The 21,871-nt window shown below is 44.8% G+C and overlaps 1 protein-coding gene across 7 annotated transcripts in view; it reads left to right on the top strand.

The window, feature by feature from the left end:
* Positions 1-21,871, top strand: part of LOC140197848 (GRB10-interacting GYF protein 2-like) — a 160,104-nt gene that overhangs the window by 19,032 nt on the left and 119,201 nt on the right. For 6 of the 7 annotated variants that reach the window (XM_072258360.1, XM_072258366.1, XM_072258363.1 and 3 more), the window contains exon 4: positions 8,370-8,450. The exons of the other annotated variant lie outside the window; for it this stretch is intronic. The gene's annotated coding sequence lies outside the window, so the exon portion shown is untranslated. The remainder of the gene's footprint in view (positions 1-8,369; positions 8,451-21,871) is intronic. 7 annotated transcript variants of the gene reach the window in all.

Raw genomic sequence — 21,871 nt, 5'->3', positions numbered from 1 at the left:
AGAAATAACTTAACAATATATACTTTTTCATTCATTTATTTATTAAGGAAAAATGATCCAGAATGTTTCCAAGATGGCACAACATAATAAGGGGTTAAGTTTGTGGTTATTCTGCAAGCCTAACAAGTACAAGTACAGGTTTCCCCCACTATCCGAAGGTAGAACGTTCCTGTGAAACGATTCGTAAGCCGGAATGTCGTAAAGTGAATAGGGAATTACCATTTATTAATATGGGAAAAAATTTTGAGTGTTCCCAGACCCAAAAAATACCCTACAGAATCATGCCAAATAACACTTAAAACCTAAAATAACAGTAACATATAGTAAAAGCAGGAATGATATGATAAATACACAGCCTATATAAAGTAGAAATACTTTTCAGCACTGTCTAGCGCAGCAAAAATCTCACGGCAGCATTCTCGGCGCAAGCGCTTTCGGCAGAAACACTCTCTGCAGCAACCTTTAAGCTATGAAGCTGCCAAATCATACCATATAATGCATAAAAATGCACAGCCTATATAAAGTAGAAATAATGTATGTACAGTAGCCAAACTCACCATTGCTGTGTTTATTGTTGATGGTACAAAGCCTTTAAAATCGTTCACTGCTTTGGGACACAGTTTCCTCCAAAGGCCATTTCTCATCGAGACTGTTAGCCTTTTGAGAGCATCTTCAATGTTGGCGATTGCCAATTTTATATTGTATTCTTTCCAGATCTCTCGCAAAGACGCTTCGGAGTTGCCCCCTCTGTCAGTGGTACTTACAATAAAACGCGTCACATTTTGCGTATAGTAAGCCTTAATTGTGGCTATTAGGCCTTGGTCGCGCAGCTGCAGCAACGACATCATATTCGGCGGTAAGAACGCAACACTAATGTTACCGCCATACTTGGTAATGCCAGGTGGATGAGCAGCACAATTATTGACAATCACAAGACACCTACTATCGAGGTTATTTTCTCTATAGTATTTTTCAACAAAAGGACTAACGTATCCACTTATGTACTCAGAAAAAAGCACTTTGGTATTCCAACCACTTGGATGTGAACAGAACACAATGGGAAGCGATTTCTTATCAACACCTTTAAGTGCCCTTGGATTTTCTGAATGGTACACTAGTAGAGGCTTAAGGGCAGCATCACCAATGGCGTTAATAGGCATTAGGGTAAACCTGTCTTTCGATGCCTTGTGTCCCTTAGCCTGCTTTTCTTCTATCGAAATACATGTCTTGCTTAGCAATTTTTTCCAATAAATTGCAGTTTCATCACAGTTAAACACTTGCTTATATGAATAACTAAACGCCATTTCTCTCTGCGTATAAATAGTGCGAATGGTGGACGCAGGCAAGTTCAACGCGCGAACAATGTCCTTACTTCGTTCACCATAATCGAATCGCTTAATTATGTCTATTTTTACGCTAAGTGTAACACCCTTACGAGCTCTTTTAGGCTTTTCTGATACCTTAGAACTCATCTTGCTAACAGATGCACAAAATAAATCGAAATAAAGCACATGTTTAAGCAATGACGGCCAGAATGCAGTTCCGGGGGAAGAGCTTGGCTGCTTGGGCGCACGCTGCCTTTTTTCGTAACAGTGAAAACACCTTGTGTTAGCGAAAACAGGTAACTAATGTAGGTCTTTTGTAACAGTGAGGTGTTGTAAAGCGAACGTTGGGAAAATGGGGGCCACTTGTAGTTACACTATAAAGTAATTCAGAATCAGGTTTAATATCACCAGCATATATTGTGAAATTTGTCTTTGCAGCAGTACAATCCAATACATAACAATAGAAGAAAAACATGAGGTACAGCAAGTAGGTATATATAATATATTTGCTGAAATTTGTGTTAGATATATATAGTTAAATAACTGATGCAAAAATAGAAATAAAGAAGTAGCGAGGTGGTGTTCATGGGTTCAATGTCCATTCAGAAATTGGATGGCAGAGGGGAAGAAGCTGTTCCAGAATCATTCAGGCTTCCGTACCTTCTTCCTGATGGTAGCAATGAGAAGAGCATGACCTGGGTGATGGGGGGTCCTTAATGACGGATGCTGTCTTTTCGAGGCATCGGTCCTTGGAAGATGTCCTGGATACTATGATGGAGCTGACTAAGTTTATTACTCTCTCTAGCTTACTTCGATCCTGTGTGGACACAAACCACACCCTCTCCCCACGACCTCCCCCAACCTCCACCACCACCAGACAGTGATGCAGCCAGTTAAGAATGCTCTCCGTGGTATACCTGCAGAAATTTTCAAGTGTTTTGGGTGACATACCAAATCTCCTAAAACTCCTAATGAAGTATAACCACTGTTGTGCCTTCCTTGTAGCTGCATCAGTATGTTGGGTCCATGTTAGTTCCTTGGAGATACTGACACCCAGGAACTTGATATTGCTGGCTCTCTCCACTTCTGATTCCTCTGAGGACTGGTGCGTGTTCCCTCATCTTACCCATTCTGAAGTTCACAATCAGTTCTCTAGTTTTACTGATGTTGATAGTTGTATTCCTTGGAAACTTTACGTTGTAGAAAGATACAACCAAACAGGCTATAGTTGCTTTTAAACGCAAACACGAGGAATTCTGCAGGTGCTGGAAATTCAAGCAACACACATCAAAGTTGCTGGTGAACGCAGCAGGTCAGGCAGCAGCTTTGATGTGAGTTGCTTTTAAAGTTTAGATTTAAGCTGGTTTACCCAATTGTAATCTTATTCGACCAGTGCAGCCAGGATTATGCTAATAGTGTTCCCTATTCATTTGTAATAAAACCAATTTACTTTATAGAAATATATTATAGCAGAAGTACCTGAAATTATTTAGAACAGCTGTGGTTTTAATGGATTTCCATAGTAAGTCACCTCAAACCCCACTGACCTTCAAACCACAAATGCAGTTGGTTGTACAACGTGGTGATACAAGGTACAGTGGACACAAATCTAGAGAATCTTTGGCCTTTTCACTTTGGTTTTGTATGAGATGTCAAATCTTGGTCAGTAGAATAAGAACAGTACGATGCATGTGGTATATTCCTCACTACCATGATGCCCACGTTCTGATTTGGGAGTTGTAACCTTTTGGATGTACAGTAACAGGTTACTAGGAAAGTTACGAGGGTAAAGCGGTGGATGTTGTCTATATGGACTTCAGTAAAGCCTTTGACAAGGTCCCACATGGAAGGTTGGTTAGGAAGATTTTAATTGTTAAGTATTAATATTGAAGTAGTAAAATGGATTCAGCAGTGGCTGGATGGGAGATGCCAGAGAGTGGTGGTGGATAACTGTTTGTCAGATTGGAGGCCGGTGACTAGTGGTGTGCCTCCAGGGATCTGTACTGGGTCCAATGTTATTTATCATATACATTCATGATCTGGATGATGGGGTGGTAAATTGGATGAGTAAGTATGCATATGATGCTAAGATAGGTGGAGTTGTGGATAATAAAGTAGGTTTTCAAAGCTTGCAGAGAGATTTAGGCCAATTAGAAGATTGGGCTGAAAGATGGCAGATGGAGTTTAATGCTGATAAATGTGAGGTGCTACATTTTGGTAGGACTAATCAAAATAGGACATACATGGTAAATGGTAGGGCATTGAAGAATGCAGTGGAGCAGAGAGATCTAGGAATAATGGTGCATAGTTCCCTGAAGGTAGAATCTCATGTGGATAGGGTGGTGAAGAAAGCTTTTGGTATGCTGGCCTTTATAAATCAGAGCATTGAGTATAGGAGTTGGGATGTAATGTTGAAATTGTACAAGGCATTAGTGAAGCCAAATTTGGAGTATTGTGTACAGTTTTGGTCACCAAATTATAGGAAAGATGTCAACAAAATAGAGAGTACAGAGAAGATTTACTGGAATGTTAACTGGGTTTCCTCACCTAAGTTAGAGAAAGGTTGAACAAGTTGGGTCTTTATTCTTTGGAACTAGAAGGTTGAGGGGGAAACCTGATAGAGATATTTAAAATTGAGGGGGATAGATAGAGTTAACGTGGATAGGCTTTTTCCATTGAGAGTGGAGGAGATTCAAACAAGGACATGAGTTGAGAGTTAAGGGGCAAAAGTTTAGGGGTAACATGAGGGGGAACTTCTTTACTCAGAGTGTGGTAGCTGTGTGGAACGAGCTTCCAGCAGAAGTGGTTGAGGCAGGTTTGATGTTGTCGTTTAAAGTTAAATTGGACAGCTATATGGACAGGAAAGGAATGGAGGGTTATGGGCTGAGTGCAGATTGGTGGGACTAGGTGAGGGTAAGAGTTCGGCATGGACTAGAAGGGCCGAGATGGCCTGTTTCAGTGCTGTAATTGTTATATGGTTATATGGTAACAAATTACAAATCGTAGTATGATCTTTGCACATGTTGCAAAGCCATTGAATTGGTGCCTGATGTGTTCATTCAGATAATTTGTGCCAGGTAGCTTCAGTTGATTAGCATTCAACAAGTTCTCAAATTTTGGTTGAGTTCTAGTAAAGCATCTTGACATTTTTTACCCTGAATCTACAAAAAGGAAAAGCTCAAAAGCTTAAGTAAAATGCACACTTTCCTCTTTGTGCTTCTAATGTTGGTACAATTTTGAAGATAATACAACACACATTAAAAAAATGCTGGTGAATGCAGCAGGCCAGGCAGCATCTATAGGAAGAGGTACAGTTGACGGTTAGGGCTGAGACCCTGGCCTGCTGCGTTCACCAGTATTTTTTATGTGTGTTGCTTGAATTTCCAGCATCTGCAAATTTCCTCGTGTTTGAAGATAATAGAGCAGGTTTATTTGCAGTGGGTTAACTTTTAGTTGTGTGGTTGTGTGTCATAGTTAAGCTATGTTAAAATGATGTTTGGGTTCATTTTTTTTCCTGAACAGTCCATGTGCTTGGGTCAACAAAATATTTAAAATCATTTTCATGACTCATAGAACAGTTCCAAATATGTTAGTAACTTTACCATAATATGAACAGTTTTTCTGCGTAAGTGTAGGAGGCAGGAAATCTTAGGAAACTGTTTTGTCTGAATATTTTTAAATGCAGGATTAAAAGGAATTGGTATTCAATTGAGCTTTGGTATCTTTGTGTATGAATTACCGAGAGTAAATACAGGCAGCTCTGCATTACTTCCTTTTTGTAGCAGAAATTTGCCCTTGCATCAGTCACAAATCACTCCCCAGAAATTTGAGCTACAGAATAGAATTCACTGTTAGGGAATTTACAGGAAGAAAATGTTATAACTTTAATTCTTGTGAAATGATATGCATGCAGGTGACTTTACTGCAACTCTTGGAAATTAGTGATATGCTCTGTTTTCTCAGAATGCCACCTCCTTATTGTAGGGATGGGAGGGTTACCTATATTCCGATTTAGCAAGTAAGCAGGACGTTGTCTTTCACTGCAAGAAGAATGAGTATAAAAGAGGTTGCCTGGTTACATACAGAGAAGAAAGACTGCAACTGGAATATTGGGAACCTGGCTGGACTTCTGACTAAGGAAAGACCCCCATCCCAGTTTGGGACGTTGGGTGACAACCTTGCTGTTTCTGCACATTTGTTTTACGAGGCAGAGTTGCTAGCGGGCTGGATTTGAACCAGGGACCCCTCGTTCTGAAGTCTGGTTTGGATGTCACTGTACCACCGGTACAGGCATAGAAAGATGCAGCTAAGATTCTCCAGGTTCCTTTCTGGGGAGGCAGACTTGTTATGAGAGAATAGACTGGGGTTGCCTTCTGATGTTTAGAAGAGTGATATGTGATCGCATTGATGAGAGTGGTGGTAGGGTTGCAGTTGCAAAATAAGAAATGACCCTTGTAGTGTAGAAGCAGGTTCACAGGTTTGGTGAGTGAGACAGAAGACACTGACTATGAATAAGCATATTAATCATTTATTTACAAACAGTAATAGATTCAGCCAAACATCTAAGTACAAAACTAAATATTCAACGAACAGATACTTAGCTAAGAGTGTGTTCGGGCCTTCTAGGTCTGGAGCATACTTTCCCGATGGTTCTTCAGCACTGGTCCCAACCTCAATATGAAGCGCATCCAGGGAACAAAAGGGGAGAGCGAGCCTTCTGCATGTGCTATTCTTGTACCCCGAGGTGACGGAAACATGGCACACAAGACAACCATTGGGAAACAGCTGCTGTATACGTCAAACCGGCCACTCGATAACCCGCACGATAGAAGTGGCTTTTGACTGACAAGTAAACATTCTCATAACAGCCATTCAGGACAGCAAAGAGAAAGTATGTTTGTTCACCCAGATAGAAGATGTGTTATCCAAAAGAGCTATGGAGACCGAATCACTGAATAGATAAATGGCATTCATAGATTTTTAAATATTGTAGAATTGAAGGATGCGGCATTAGTGCAAGCAAATGAAAATGATACAAAAAAATGAGCCTTGATAGTACTGAATGGAAAGCAGGCATGCAAGGCCAAATTACTTGCATTTCTTACGGTCGTGTGTTATAGCTATTATAACATTCCAGTGCTTAAGCATTAGTTGCCCGCATGGTGATGAAGGGTTGTAATCTTTCTAAATTGTAGGACTCGAGGAAAGCTGGTACTGGATTAACTTGATTTATCAGTGAACATTGCTGTTACTAACTACTGTTCATGAGCAGTGAATTCATGGAAGTATTGGCTTTGGAGTATTTAAGGAATTTCTGTGACAGCAAAGATAACGTAGGTTCTTCAGGCAGATTTTAATGTTCAGCAATTCAATAAAGGCAATTATAAGTTAGTAATCACTTAATTGCAATGAATATGATCTCAACGTGTATGGAGTACAGGGAGAGGTTGGTTCAAGTTTAGTATGGGAAATTATCCCATTGAGATATTCTAGGAGGACTTATCATGGTCAATACTTTATAATGTTAGCTATAGGCCGATAAGGCATGGGCTAAGCTACTGTTGAATGGTAGAGCTGACCTGGGTGAAATGGGGGGGCTGAAAGCACTGGAGTTCAGTGCTACAAGGTTCACTTTGAGTATGATCTTACTGCTAAATTACAAAATGGGCAGGAGGTTTGTCGTAAATTTATCAACCAGTAAGAATATCAGTGGAAGAAATTCTTGTTCAAGATTAATGGTCATTGCATGGGAAATTGCATGTTACATGTGTATTTTTATCATAAGTCCAGCAGTTTGGTTAGTACTAGGCCAGCAGTGAAACCAAAAAACTTCTAACAAAAACAACAGGAATTCTGCAGATGCTGGAAATTCAAGCAACACACATCAAAGTTCTAACAAGGTCTGTTTCAGACAGGTGGCAACAGCTATTTTCTTAGCTGCTCTTTTTAACTGGTCACCAACTCCTTTTTGCTTTGCCACTCGACTAGTATGGATTGCATTGCATTTTTACATTTGAGTGGCAGCTCTTAGTAGTTGAATGTTATTAGATACTGTGGTTGGATCCTCAAATTGGCACATCATTGAGTAGCTGCGGGCGTACTGGTAATTTTAATTACATGTGCCATTAGCTCCCAGTCAATCATTGGCCATTCGATAACCTCCCATCTTCATTGTTCTCTGAAGTAGATGTTATGGTTGGAGTTCATCAGCACTTCCCATTGTGCAGGGGATTGGCCTATACAGCTTCAGCAGAGTTGACCAGACTTACCAGTTTCCACCTCTCATGACGGGGTTGTAGTGTTGGACTTTGGAAGATACTGATATTATGTTCAGCTTTTCTCATTTCTGCTGTATGTGTGGAAGAACTATCCATTTTCCCTATATAGTTCATTACTTTTTGAGATGTTTAACTATCTTACTGTTTTTGTTAGGGAATTGAACTTGGTAGAATTTTTGTTTGAAATTCAATTTGTTCCAAATATTTCCCAAACTATTCACTACTGGAATTAACAGAGCCAGCGTCAATTTTTAGCACGCATGCCTACCTTTAAAAGTTTTCTACATTTTGTTGCAACATTGGTATTGCCTGACCCATGTTCTCAAGATCCCTGTAGAGCAGGGACCCCCTCAGTTATTAGTATGGGTCCATGGCTTAAAAGAAGTTGGGAACCCCTGTTCTATAGTATAGAGTAAATAATGGGAGTGTTACATTATTTCATGTAATGATTTCTATTGGTTATTCAAGAAAAATAATTTCTTCACTTTTTATAAAGCAAAGAATACTATGACTTTTGACTCTTCTGTCATGTGATTTCACTTTTGAAGGTCCTGGTGAATATATCCTTTGAATCTTAAAATAGCAGTAATTTCCGCATTTTATTAATTCTTATCCAAAATGTTTATAATTGTTTGCAGCCGAGTTGGCCTTCTCTGTTCCAAAAAAATAGATGCTTCACATGATGTTTCATTGCCAACCAGCAATCTGCTTATTTGGAGTTGCTTATTGTCCTGTTGTCAATTTTTTTTTTCTTTCTCCTACCCAGTGATACTGAGACCAATTGTAGTATCCCTATCGCCATCCTAACTGACAAAAAAAATCCAGCTGAGCCTCTGGGGGAGATTGTGTGAGTATGGATTTAAATTCTTTCCTTTTGAAAGAGAGAGCTGATTTGCCTTGCCATTATTCCACAATATTCTTTTTAGCATTGTGTCAGTTACAAATTTCAATGGAAATCTGCATTTACGTTGCTTAAGCCTTCTGCCACATGGCTCACTCTCCTTTAGGCATGTAGTCAAATTTGACAACTTCCATATATAGTTCTCCACCAGTTCCTTTAGAAGTGATTGGTTTTAGTTTCTTCCCTACCCCTATTCTTCTCTCTTGTGTTATTGCTAAATTGATTTGTAATCAAATTGTTGAGGGTATATTAGTGCTGAGAGAGTTACTATAATGCTTTCAGTACTGGCTTTTCAAACTGCAGGCATTCCTCATACTGAAGGTTTACAGATCTTGTAGCTGTGATGTGTTGAAGGCACTGCATCCATGCAGTTGAAGGTATTGACAAGGAAGGAAATGTCTAAATTTAATTTTCTGAAGAATGCACCAGTGTCATGATCCTTGAGTAGTTGATATACATATACACATACACGTATGCACATACACGTGCGCACGAATACACACAAGAAGCTGTTCCTGAATAGTTGAGAGTGTGCCTTCAGGCTCCTGGATTACGTCCCTGATGGTAACAATGAGAAGAGGGCATGTCCTCAGTAAATGGGGTCCTTAATGATTGATGCTGCTTTCTCTTTTTTTGAGGCATCGCTCCTTGAAGATGTTCTGGCTGCTGGGCAGGCTAGTACCCATGATAGATCTGACTGAGTTTACAAACTTTCTGTGCCATAACATTCAAGGTTTAGAGCCAAGTACTGGAGAGTGAGATTATTGGAGCACCGCCACTGGTAGGTTCCCCTCCATCCTGAATTGGAAATGATCATTGCTGGAACTCTACTCAACAGCAATGTGAAAGTAACTTTGCCAAGGTTTCAGCTCTTTTAAGAGATCGTAATGAATGTTGGCTTCATCAGCCATGCTCAGTGAATTTTTAAAAAAATAATTGTCTTGTTAGTCTTATTTGGCATCATGGTCATGTGTTGAATGGGCTCCTTCTGTTAATGCACACCAAAATGCTCGTATTTGCAACACAAAGTAGATTCTGATCTCATTGCATAATATAGAATTTATCATGGTGCTTGTCCTTATTGGGGAAGGGGGTTAGAGATGGGATGTTGATGATTTATAGGTATCTTTTTAAAGTTAGTTGCTAATAATGTGAAGGAACAATTCAGACTGAGAACCCTATTCTTAGAGCTTCTGTGAGGTAACTTGTGCTTGCAAATGAGCATTCAGCTTGATGGGCTGAAGCTTGTTCTGATGATCAGTGATTTTTAACAGCAGCTTGTGAGCAATTTCTGAATATTTTGGAAGGCTGTAAGGAAGCAGAGTGCATTGGAACTAGGAACATAGATCCACTTTGGTTGGAATGCAGTCAAAATTTGTATTCTAGCGTTATCCTGGCATGAAGCCATGACTGATCAGTAGGCCACCATTGGATTGTTTAGCTGCTTGGTGTTCTTGAAGTGTGTTGTGTGATGGGCACACAGTTGTTATGCCTACCTGTTCAGGTAACAGAAGTTCACCCTCCCAGAATTCACAAATCACCAGCCAAAAATTTGAGATACAGGATAAAATTTAGAATCAATGTTTAATTTTTTTTCTGATCTCTAATTTCTTGATGCACACTTAGATGACGTGACTTTTTGTGTTATGGAAAATTGCTATACAATGTTTTCTAGGAACTATTTGCACCCTCCCCCGAGTAACATGGTGATCACCTTTTTTAATGTAAGAATTAAGCCGAGAAATGTTTGTTAAAATGCTGTAGGTGGGCAGTTTCGCAACTAACCAAATGGTTCAAAAGGATTCAAAGTATGTATAAATTATACAACCTTGAGATTTTGTCTGCTTGCAGGGAGCCATAAAGCAAAAAACCTGAAAGAAGCCAATTTTTTAAAAAGACACAAACGCCCAATGCGCAGAGGAAAAACCCAAATCATGCAAACAATAGAAGCAAGTAACAGCATCTTGAACCAAATTGAGTCCAAAGGCTCGAATCCCTGGAGCGGCCAGAGTAGGCCCAAAGCCTTGGTCTCAGTTCATCATATAGCAGGGCAAATCGCCACAAAGCCTACACACAAGAAGTGCATAGCAGCTGGAGCAATCTCACAGCCTTAGAGCCATGGAGAAAGGAGTGAACATCATGGGAGAGGGAGTGAAATTGACTCATCCCTCGGCTCCAGTCCTGACATCCTGTCTTTCCTGGGCTGGTTTTTAAATTGTCCAAGCACCAGGTTGTGTTACGCAATGGGACCTGGGTCCCGCCGAAGCGATGCACTCTGGGCCTAGACCTCACCACTCAGCCCAAAGCCTTTCTCAACCCCTCCAAATTGGTGCAGCACTTGGAGTGATCCAACCACGCACCCACTTTAGGTGGATGGATATCAGAATTCTTCCGAATCAGAAAGAAAAGTAAAAAGCATTGTACTTTAGGACATTGTTGGTTGTGGTTAAACTGATGTTGCTTCACAATAAAAACATCTGAAAACAAAAAAAAATTCTTCCAAATCACTCACTCTAACTCTAACTCCATCTTCAACAGCAACACCATCTGTCTCAGAGACTGTGGCAGAAAAATTAAGCTCGAGGACTAAGGGTTAGCAGAATCATGGGTATATTATAAGAATTGGTCTATTTTCCTTGTACTAACAATAGATCCCATCAATGAGGAACCAATTGTCTCGGTGCATTTGAATTGTAACATTGCGTTGGCGGAGACTTGAGGAACATCTCCCTGTGAATTCATGAAATTAGATTAGATTATGAGGACACTCAGTCCTCATTTATTGTCATTTAGAAATGCATGCATTAAGAAATGATATAGTGTTCCTCTAGAGTGATGTCACAAAAAAAAGGACAAACCAAAGACTACCACTGACAAGACCACATAATTATAACATATAGTTACAGCAGTGCAAAGCAATACCATAATTTGATAAAGAGCAGACAATGGGCACGGTAAAAAAAAAGTCTCAAAGTTCTAATTGACTCCCGATAGCAGGCAGCAAAAGGGAGAAACTCTCCCTGCCATAAACCTCTAGGCGCCGACAACTGCCTATGCATTGGAAGCACCCGACCACAGCTGACTCTGAGTCCGTCCGAAAACTTCGAGCTTCCGATACAGCCTCCTGAGCACCATCCTCTGCCGAGCGCTTCAACCCCGCCCCGGCTGCCGAGCAACAAGCAAAGCCGAGGACTCAGGGCTTTCTCCGCCGGAGATTCTGGATCACGCAGTAACAGCAGCAGCAAAGAAGGCATTTCAGAAGTTTCTCTAGATGTTCCTCCGTGCTCTCACGTCTGTCTCCGTCAAATCAGGATTGTGCACAGCACCCTACTGGACAGATTACAGATAACATTCACTGGAGTGGCCGCTGTGCGCTGCGTCGCGCTGCTATCTTCTCCTCCTCCTCCCATAAAGGCAGTATCTAGTTTTGAGGTCTTTGCCTACTTTGTGTTTGTTCGGTACTAAATTCTCTGAACAGTATCTGCTTCGCACCAGCACAGTTCATCCCTTGAGTCTGCTTTGCCTTCACTTGCCTCTTCTTTGTTTGCAGTGATAGTTTACTGCAATTTGCCTCAGAAAAAGTGTTGTTAAAATGTTTTTAGTTGTATTTCTTTCCTTTTGAACTACCGGTAAGCTGTTGTCCAACTTCCATAGTGCCATTTTAAACTGGGAGAACCAGTGTTTATTGCTGCTCTATTTTGTCTCTGAAATCCATTGAGATTCCAGTGAGAGTGAATGGAGGCTGCCTGTTACCAACAGCTATTTCTCAGAGAGAACTATTAATTGGTGTATGGGTAAAGTGAGACTCCTCAGACTTCACCTGATTGATAACTTACTATGCTCACGAGTGAAATTTATTGCATGTTAAAGAAATTGCCAGCTTGTTTTTGAGCAGGAGTGAGATATCAGGCTCTCATTTACTCTTCCTGCTTTTCCTCCTCAACAAACCAACTCATTGCAGTAACTTTCTCTTTTTCCTGCCCCTCCCTTCCTCCCATTGCCAATCAGACCGAGATCAATAGACCCAGCAGAGAGCCCATTTTAAATGCAAGACTTTCAAGTCTTTATCACCAAGGAGTTACTACCTGCTGGTTAAGCACTTAATGAGGAGGGGACATGGGAGGTGGCTTGTACTATTTTTAACTTCCTCTCTGGCTGATGCATCTGTTTGGCAGGTCTGCTTATGGTTCTGTAATGTGGGTGAATTGTGGGTGTGTTTGAATGGCCAGACCTCAATCCTTTATGAAAAGAAGTTGCTGACTCTAGTTTCACTTTTACATAATCAGTAATTTCTCTACCATGGAAAGTTGTATATACTATACTAAGTTACTTGGCCAGTTGTGCCCTTTGCTTATGCTGTTACTAAATGAGGCAAACAAAGGTCCGTGGCTTTCTGCCAGGCTTGGATAATTTCGCACAGCAACAGATTGCAGAATATCTGCTGATGTCATCTCAGCTTCTAATGCTTGCTATTTTAGTAAGAGCTTTCGGAGCTGTTTCCAAACTCAATTCCCGTGATGAAAAATTGCATGATTTTCAAAGCTCAAAGTAAATCTGTTGTCAAAATGTGTGTGTGTGTGTGCGTGTGCGTGTGTACACGCGCACCCCCCCTCGCGATTCATCTTCTTGCAGGCACAGTCAATAAATCCGTAATAGAATAATAATTGTACCAGAATCAATGAAAGATTGCACCAAATTGGGTGTTCAACCAGTGTGCAAAAGACAAAAAACTGCAATATTTTAAAAAAAAAGCAATAAATATTGAGAATATGACATGAAGAATTCTTGAAAATGAGTCCATTGACCATAAGACATGGGAGCCGAATTATGCCATTTGGCCCACGAGTCCGCTCCATCCTTCAATCACAGCTGATCCCTTTTCTTCCCTCCTCAGCCCCACTTTGCGGCCTTCGCCCCATAACCTTTGATGTCGTGTCCAGTCAAGAACCTACCAATCTCCACCTTAAGTACACCCATTGACCTGGCCTACACAGCTGTTTGTGGTAACAAATTCCACCAATTCACCACGCTCTGACTAAAGAAAATTCTCCACATCTATTTAAAATGGTGCCCCTCTATCCCTCTCGTCCTGGACTCCTCAACCATGGGAAACATCCTTCCTGCATCTACTCTATCTAGGCCTTCAGAAGTTTTCAATGATTCCACCCCCCCCCCCCGCAATCTTTCTAAATTCCAGTGAATACAGGCCCAGAGCTATCAAATGTTCCTCATGTGATAACCACTTTTATTTCTGGAATCATCCTTGTGAGCCTCCTTTGAACCCCTTCCACTGTCAGCACACCTTTTCTTGGATCTGAGCCCAAAACTGCTCATAATACTCAAGGTGAGGCCTCACCAGTATCTTACAAGGCCTCAGCATCACATCTCTGCTCTTATATTCTAGACCTCTTGAAATGAAAGCTAACATTGAATTTGCCTTCCTCACCACCAACTCAATCTGCAAGTCAACCTTTAGGGTGGTCTGCAAAAGGAATCTCAAGTCCCTTTCCATCTTAAGATTTTTAGAAAACAGTCCACACATTTATTTCTTCTACCAAAATGCATGACCAAGCATTTTCCAACATTGTATTTCATTTGCCACTTTCTTGCCCATAATCCTGTCTAAGTCCTTCTGCAGCCTTTGTTTCCTCAACACTATCTGCCCCTCCACTATTCTTTGTATCATCTGCAAACTTGGCAACAAAGCCAATCTATTCCATCATCTAAATCATTGATGTACAGCATAAAAAGAAGTGGTCCCAACACTGACCCCTGCAGAACACCACTAGTCACTGGCAGCCGACCAGAAAAGGACCCTTTTATTCCCACTCATTGCCTCCTACCAAACAGCCAATGCTCTAACCATGCTAGTAACTCCTGTAATACCATGGGCTTTTACCTTGGTATATAGCCTTGTGTGGCATCTTGTCAAAGGCTTTCTGAAAATCCAAATGTATAATATCCACAGCATCCCCTTTATCTATCCTACTTGTAATCTCCTTAAATAATTACAACAGGTTCGTCAGGCAAGTATTCCCCTTAAGGAAACCATGCTGACTTTGTCCTATCTTGCCCTGCGTCACCAAGTACTCTATAATTTAATCCTTAACAATTTACTTCAACATCTTCCCAACCACTGAGGTCAGGCTAACTGGTCTATAATTTCCTTTCTGCTGCCTCCCTCTTTTAAAGAGTGGAGTGTAGCAGTGTGCTACACACAGCGCTAAAATAACCACATGTAGTCGGTGAGTTGGAGTTGCGATGAAAGAGACTTATTCAAACTTCACGGCCTGCTTTAAAGCCTTCCCGTTCCCGCCCTCTCTGGGCGGGACTGCTGTGGGGAATGCATATTCCCAGACCCTTTCCGTGCGCGGGATTTTCCCCCCTGCTGGTGAAGATGGCCTGGTGCCCTTTTTGGGGCCGGCCCTTGCCTGCGCACGCTGTTTTGTGAGCCGGTTCGTGTGTGCTAGAAAGTGGGTTGCCACATAAACCATCCCCCCCCCCCCCCCCCCCCGAACCGGTGATACCTCCCCCAATGTCCACAGTCTGGATCGGCCTCTGTTTGGGAGGTCTGCCCCTGCGCCGCGGTGCCCGAGCCTGGACCGGCTGCGCCAAGTCCACATGGGCCGGTTTGAGTCAGTCCACCGTGAAAACCTCCTCTCTTCCCCCCCCCCCCCCCCCCCCAATGTCCAGCACGAACGTGGACTGGTTGTTCCTGATCACCTTAAACAGCCCCTCGTAGGGCCGCTGTAGCGGTGCCCGGTGTCCGTCCCGTCGTAGAAAAAGAAACTTGTAGTTCTGCAGGTCTTTGGGTATGCAGGTCGGGCTCTGTCCGTGCTGTGACGTGGGTATGGGGGCCAGGTTACCGAGCCTCTCACGTAGTCTGTCCAGGACTGCTGTGGGTTCTTCCTCTTGCCCCCTTGGGGCTGGTATGAACTCTCCTGGGACGACCAGGGGTGCGCCATACACCAACTCAGCCGACGAGGTGTGCAGATCCTCTTTGGGCACTGTGCGGATTCCGAGCAGGACCCAGGGAAGTTTGTCCACCCAGTTAGGCCCCTCCAGGCGGGCTATGAGAGCCGACTTCAGGTGATGGTGGAAACGCTCCACTAGTCCGTTCGACTGTGGGTGGTAGGCAGTTGTGTGGTGTAGCTGCAATCCTAAAAGGCTGGCCATAGCTGACTACAGGCTGGAGGTGAACTGGGCGCCCCTGTCAGAGGTAATGTGGACCGGTACCCCGAAGCGGGCTACCCAGGTTGCGATCAGTGCTCGGGCGCAGGATTCGGAGGTAATGTCAGTGAGCGGGACTGCCTCTGGCCATCTGGTGAACCGGTCTATCATAGTTAGGAGGTACCACGCTCCTCGTGACACTCGCAGGGCCCCACCATATCCACATGAATGTGGTCGAACCTCGGGCGGGTGGGTTCAAACTGCTGCGGCGGAGCTTTGGTGTGCTGCTGCACCTTGGACGTTTGGCACTGCATGCACATTTTGGCCCATTCACTGACCTGTTTACAAAGCCCATGCCACACAAACCTGTTGGAGACCAGCCAGACGGTTGTCCTGATGGAGGGGTGTGCTAAGTTGTGAATGGATTCGGAAACCCCCTGGTGCCAGGCTGCTGGGACGACGGGGCAGGGTTGGCTGGTAGCTACGTCACATAGTAGGGTCCTCTCACCTGGGCCAACGGGGAGGTCTTGGAGCTGTAAACCGGAGACTGCAGTCCTGTAACTGGGGATCTCAGCGTCTGCCTGCTGTGCCTCTGGGACAGGGCCTGTATGGTAGGTCTGGATAGTGCGTCCACCACGACGTTGTCCTTTCCCGAGACATGCCAGATGTCCGTCGTGTACTCGGAGATGTAGGACAGGTGTCACTGCCGGTGGGGCGACCAGGGGCCGGACATCTTCATGAACACAAAGGTAAGCGATTTGTGGTCTCTGAACGCGGTGAAGGGCCTACCTTCTAAGAAGTATCTGAAATGCTGGATTGCCAGGTATAGTGCCAATAGCTCCCGGTCGAAAGCACTGTATTTGAGTTCAGGTGGTCGTAGGTGTTTGCTGAAGAACGCCAGGGGTTGCCAGCAACCCTCGATGAGTTGTTCCAGCACACCACCGACCGCTGTGTTGGATGCGTCCACCATGAGGGCAGTAGGAACGTCCGTTCTGGGGTGCACTAGCATCGCGGCGTTTGCGAAGGCTTCTTTGGTTTAACGAAAGCGGCTGCGGCCTCTTCATCCTAGATAATGTCCTTGCCCTTACCCGACATCAGAGTGAACAGGGGGCGCATGGTTCGGGCTGCTGAGGGGAGGAAACGGTGGTAGAAATTCACCATACCCACGAATTCCTGCAGGCCTTTGATTGTGTTGGGTCACTTCCCCCGACCCAACACAATCAAAGGCCTGCAGGAATTCGTGGCGGACCGCGTCTACCTTGGCGTCTTTAGTAATCCTGTGGCCCAGGAAATCGATGGTATCGAGTCTGAACTGGCATTTGGCTGGGTTGATTGTAAGACCGAACTCGCTCAGGCGGGAGTAGAGCTGGTGGAGGTGGGACAGATGCTCCTGCCAACTACTGCTGGCTATGAGGATGTTGTCCAAATAGATGAATGCAAAGTCCAGGTCGTGTCCCACTGCGTCCATTAGCCACTGGAACGTCTGTGCGGCACTTTTTAGACCGAATGGCATTTGAAGGAATTCGAAAAGTCCGAACGGGGTGATGAGTGCTGTTTTGGGGATGTTGTCCGGATGTACCGGGATTTGATGGTATCCCCGGACGAGGTCTACCTTGGAAAAGATCCTTGCGCCGTGTGGGTTTGCTGCGAAGTCTTGAATGTGTGGCACAGGGTAGCGGTCTGGCGTTGTAGCCTCGTTCAGTCTGCGGTAGTCACCGCATGGTCTCCAGCCCCCCCCCCCCCCGGTTGCCTTGGGCACCATGTGCAGCGGGGAGGCCCATGGGCTGTCGGACCGTCGTATGATCCCCAATTCCTCCATCTTCTTGAACTCCTCCTTCGCCAGTCGGAGCTTGTCTGGAGGAAGTCTTCGAGCACGGACGTGGAGGGGTGGTCCCTGGGTCGGGATGTGGTGCTGTACTCCGTGTCTGGGCATGGCTGCCGTGAACTGCAGTGTCAGTACTGATGGGAAATCCGCCAGGACCCTGGTGAATTTGTCGTCGGACAGCATGATGAAGTCCAGGTGTGGGGCTGGCAACTGTGCTTCACCCAGGGAGAACGTTTGAAGAGTCTTGGCGTGGACTAATCGCTTCCCTTGCAGGTCGACCAGCAGGCTGTGGGCTCGTAGAAAATCCGCCCCCAGGAGTGGTTGGGCCACGGCGGCCAGTGTGAAGTCCCACGTGAACCGGCTGGAGCTGAACTGTAGCCGCACCGTGCGGGTGCCGTAGGTTCGTATTGTGCTGCCATTTGCGGCCCTCAGGGTGGGTCCTGGTTCTCTGTTGCGGGTGTCGTAACTTGTTGGAGGTAAAACGCTGATCTCCGCTCCCGTGTCGACCAAAAGGCGGCGTCCCGACTGCTTGTCCCAGACATATAGGAGGCTGTCCTGATGGCCAGCCGCCGTAGCCATCAGCAGCGGCTGGCCCTGGTGTTTCCCGGGAATTTGCAGGGTGGTCTGCAGCGGCGGGCCTTGGTGCCCCACCACTGGTGGTAGAAGCACCATTGTTCGTTGGGCTCCTCACTCCCGTCGCCGGGTTTTGTAGGCTCTGCTGTCGGGCCTGGTCTGGTCTGCCGCTGGGCACGTGGCTTGGTGATCTGTGCGACAGACGCCCCTCTCTCTTTCCTGGCCTTCCATAGCTCATCTGCCCGGGCCGCCACCTCCCGAGGGTGAAATCTGCGTCAGACAACAGCAGGCATATGTCCTCGGGCAGTTGCTCTCGGAACGCCTGCTCAAACATGAGGCAGGGTTTGTGTTCTTCAGCCAGGGCCAGCATCTCGTTCATTAATGCTGACGGCGGCCTGTTTCCCAAACCATCCAGGTGCATTAAGCGGCGTTCGTACCGTGAGAGTCCGAAAGTCCTTATGAGCAGGGCTTTGAATGCTTTGTATTTGCCGTCCTCCGGGGGCGACTGTATAAACTCCTCAACTTGTCCAGCTGTCTCCTGGTCGAGGGAGCTCACCACGTAATAGTAGCGAGTGGACTCCGAGGTTTCTGCCGAATGTGGAATTGAACTTCTGCTTGTTCGAACCACAGACGGGTTCTCAGCAGCCAAAAGCTTGGCAGTTTTAACGAAACTGCGTGAACAGGTGTGGCGTCGGTCATCTCTGATCCAAATATCGTTTGGGCCTTCAGGGTCACCAATTGTAGCAGTGTGCTACACACAGCGCTAAAATAACCACACGTAGTTGGTGAGTTGGAGTTGCGATGAAAGAGATTTATTCAAACTTCACGGCCTGCTTTAAAACCTTCCCGTTCCCACCCTCTCTGGGCGGGACTGCTGTGGGGAATGCATATTCCCAGACCCTTTCCGCGTGCGGGATTTTCCCCCTGCTGGTGAGGATGGCCTGGCGCCCTTTTTGGGGCCGGCCCTCTGCCTGCGTGCACTGTTTCGTGAGCCAGTTTGTGTGTACTAGAAAGTGGGTCGCCACAGGAGTTACATTTGCAATTTTCCAGTCCTCCGGAGCCATGCTAGAGTCTAATGATTCTTAAAAGATCATTACTAATGCCTCCACAATCTCTACTGCTATCTCTTTCAAAACCCTAGGGGCAGTTCATCTGGTCTGGGTGACTTACGAATCCTTGGGTCCTTCAGCTTTTTGAGCACTTTCTCCCTTGTAATAGTAACTGTGCTCACTTCTCTTGCTGCACACCCTTCACCTGGCACACTGCTAGTGTCTTCCACAGTGAAGACTGATGCAAAATACTCATTTAGTTCATATGCCATCTCCTTGTTCCCCATTATTATTTCTCTGGCCTCATTTTCTAGAGGTCCTATATGCACTCATTGTTTTATTTTTTATATACTTGAAAAGGCTTTTTCTATCCACCTTGATATTGTTTGTTAGCTTAAATATTTCATCATTTCTCTCCTAATGATTCTTTTAGTTTTTTGTGGGTTTTTAAAAGCTTTCCAAGCCTCTATCTCCCCATCTAATTTTTGCATTGTTGTATGCCCTCTTTTTTGCATCAGCTTTGACTTCGCTTGTGAGCCATTGGTTGCGGGAACAGTTCATTGATAGGGCTGGTGAAGTTGAACCCTTTGGTTCAAGAGCCTGATGTTTGAGGGCTAGTAACTGTTCCTGAACCTGGTGGTGTGGGTCTTGAGTCTCCTGTACCACTTTCCTGACGTCAGCAGCGAGAAGAGAGCATGTTCTGGGTGGTGGGGTTCCAGATGATGGATGCCGCTTTCCTGTGACAGCACTTCGTGTAGATGTACTCAGGGGTGGGAAGGGCTTTATCTGTGATGACTGGACTGTATCCACTGCTTTTCGTAGGATTTTTGCCTTCAGATATGACACTGTTACGTGTAAAATTTTCACCTTTGTGACCTTGTGGGATGTTCTTTAGGTGGAACCTGTACTACTGGGTTGTAGTTCATACATGTAATTCCTGGCTCTCTGATCTGTTCAGTTCCACAACCACACTCACACTTTTGCTCCCAAACAAACCTCCGGTAGATGCACAGCAATTCCAGCTTGGAATCTTGGTAAACACGAGGAAATCTGCAGATGCTGGAATTTCAGCAACACACATAAAAGTGGCTTCACATAAAAGACGAAGCCACACTCAGGTTGGAGGAACACCACCCTATATTCCGTCTGGGTAGTGTTACGTACCCCATAACTGGGTTGCCAAACCAGCAGAAATGGATCACTCAGTTGGAGTCTGGATTACTAGAACTAAAAAAGTTTTATTAAAGAAACAAGCAACACAGTACTCTAATCAAAAGGATAATAAATGTAACAGTTCAGCAATAATAAACACACATGTACACAGAATTAGGATAACAGGATCAATCAAGTTCTGTCGTTGTCTAGGGGTAAATGACCAGTTTCAAAGTGACGCAAAGTTCAGTTCAATTTAGTTTAGTTCAGTTCAATTCACTGTAATCACTGCTGTGGGAGATGGACAGTGGGGGGAAGGAGAGAGAGAGCAAAACGAATGAATATTCAAACGGCTTCCACACAGACCTTCGATATTCTTCGCAATCAGCTTTCGGGCGAGCCCTTTGTGATGTCTTCTGAGGTCACCGACTGTGACCCCTCCGTTTCCAGATACGATCGTTTCTCTGCGGTGAACCTGGCACCCAGGCAAGGGCGGACACACACCAGGTTCCCGCTGATCGTGCCGTTCTACCCTGTGCGTCTATGGCTTGGTCCCGTGACCAGCCTTCCAAAACTTCCCACCGACTTATGGGAGGCACACCGCTTCCAAGGTCTCGTTACCTCGTGGTGTCGTGTGTGTCCTGCCTTAGCAAACCTGTCCCTTTTTATCCCCCTGCTGGGGTATCGCCTGTCCATCACTTCAAACAGTTCAGGGTTCAAAGGGGGAGCCGACCTTGACAGCTCTCCTTCCGTTAAACTCTCCCGTCCCTTCATTAACATCTCCAAATGCTGCTCCATTGTTTTCCTTATCTCTCTCTCTCCTGAAGACAGGTGGCAGACCAACTGTTGATCCCACTGGTGCCAGCACAGGCCAGCTAACATCTTAATCTATGTGTATTCTCGTCACAGTAGCCTCCAACCTGATGGCATGAACATTGACTTCTCAAACTTCTGCTAATACCCCACCTCCCCCTTGTACCCCATCCGTTATTTATTTATTTATTTATTTATATACACACATTCTTTTTCTCTCTCTCCTTTTTCTCCCTCTGTCCCTCTCACTATACCTCTTGCTCATTCTCTGGGCTTGCCCCCCCTCCCCCTTTTCTCTCTTCCCGGACCTCCTGTCCCATGATCCTCTCATATCCCTTTTCCCAATCACCTGTCCAGCTCTTGGCTCCATCCCTCCTCCTCCTATCTTTTCCTATCATTTTGGATCTCCCCCTCCCCCTCCCACTTTCAAATCTCTTACTAGCTCTTCTTTCAGTTGGTCCTGACGAAGGGTCTCGGCCCAAAACGTCGACTGTACCTCTTCCTAGAGATGCTGCCTGGCCTGTTGCGTTCACCAGCAACTTTTATGTGTGTTGCTTGGAATCTTGGTAGACTGGCCTCATGCCAGGTTTGTACTTAAGGCATTGCACGGAATGGAATATCTGCCCAAAAGTTTTGCTCAGTTTTGCAGCAGCCAAGGCTGAAAAAAATAGTGTGGAGAAAGAAGACAGTGTGTTTATGTGCAACACACAAAATGCTGGAGGAACTCAGCAGGTCAAGCAGCATTTATGGAAATGAATAGATAGTAGACATTTTGGGCCAAGACA

The sequence above is a fragment of the Mobula birostris genome, chromosome 5 (assembly GCF_030028105.1).
Source record: "Mobula birostris isolate sMobBir1 chromosome 5, sMobBir1.hap1, whole genome shotgun sequence".
Taxonomy (NCBI): Eukaryota; Metazoa; Chordata; class Chondrichthyes; order Myliobatiformes; family Myliobatidae; genus Mobula; species Mobula birostris.
This window is presented reverse-complemented; position numbering and strand designations above follow the sequence as displayed.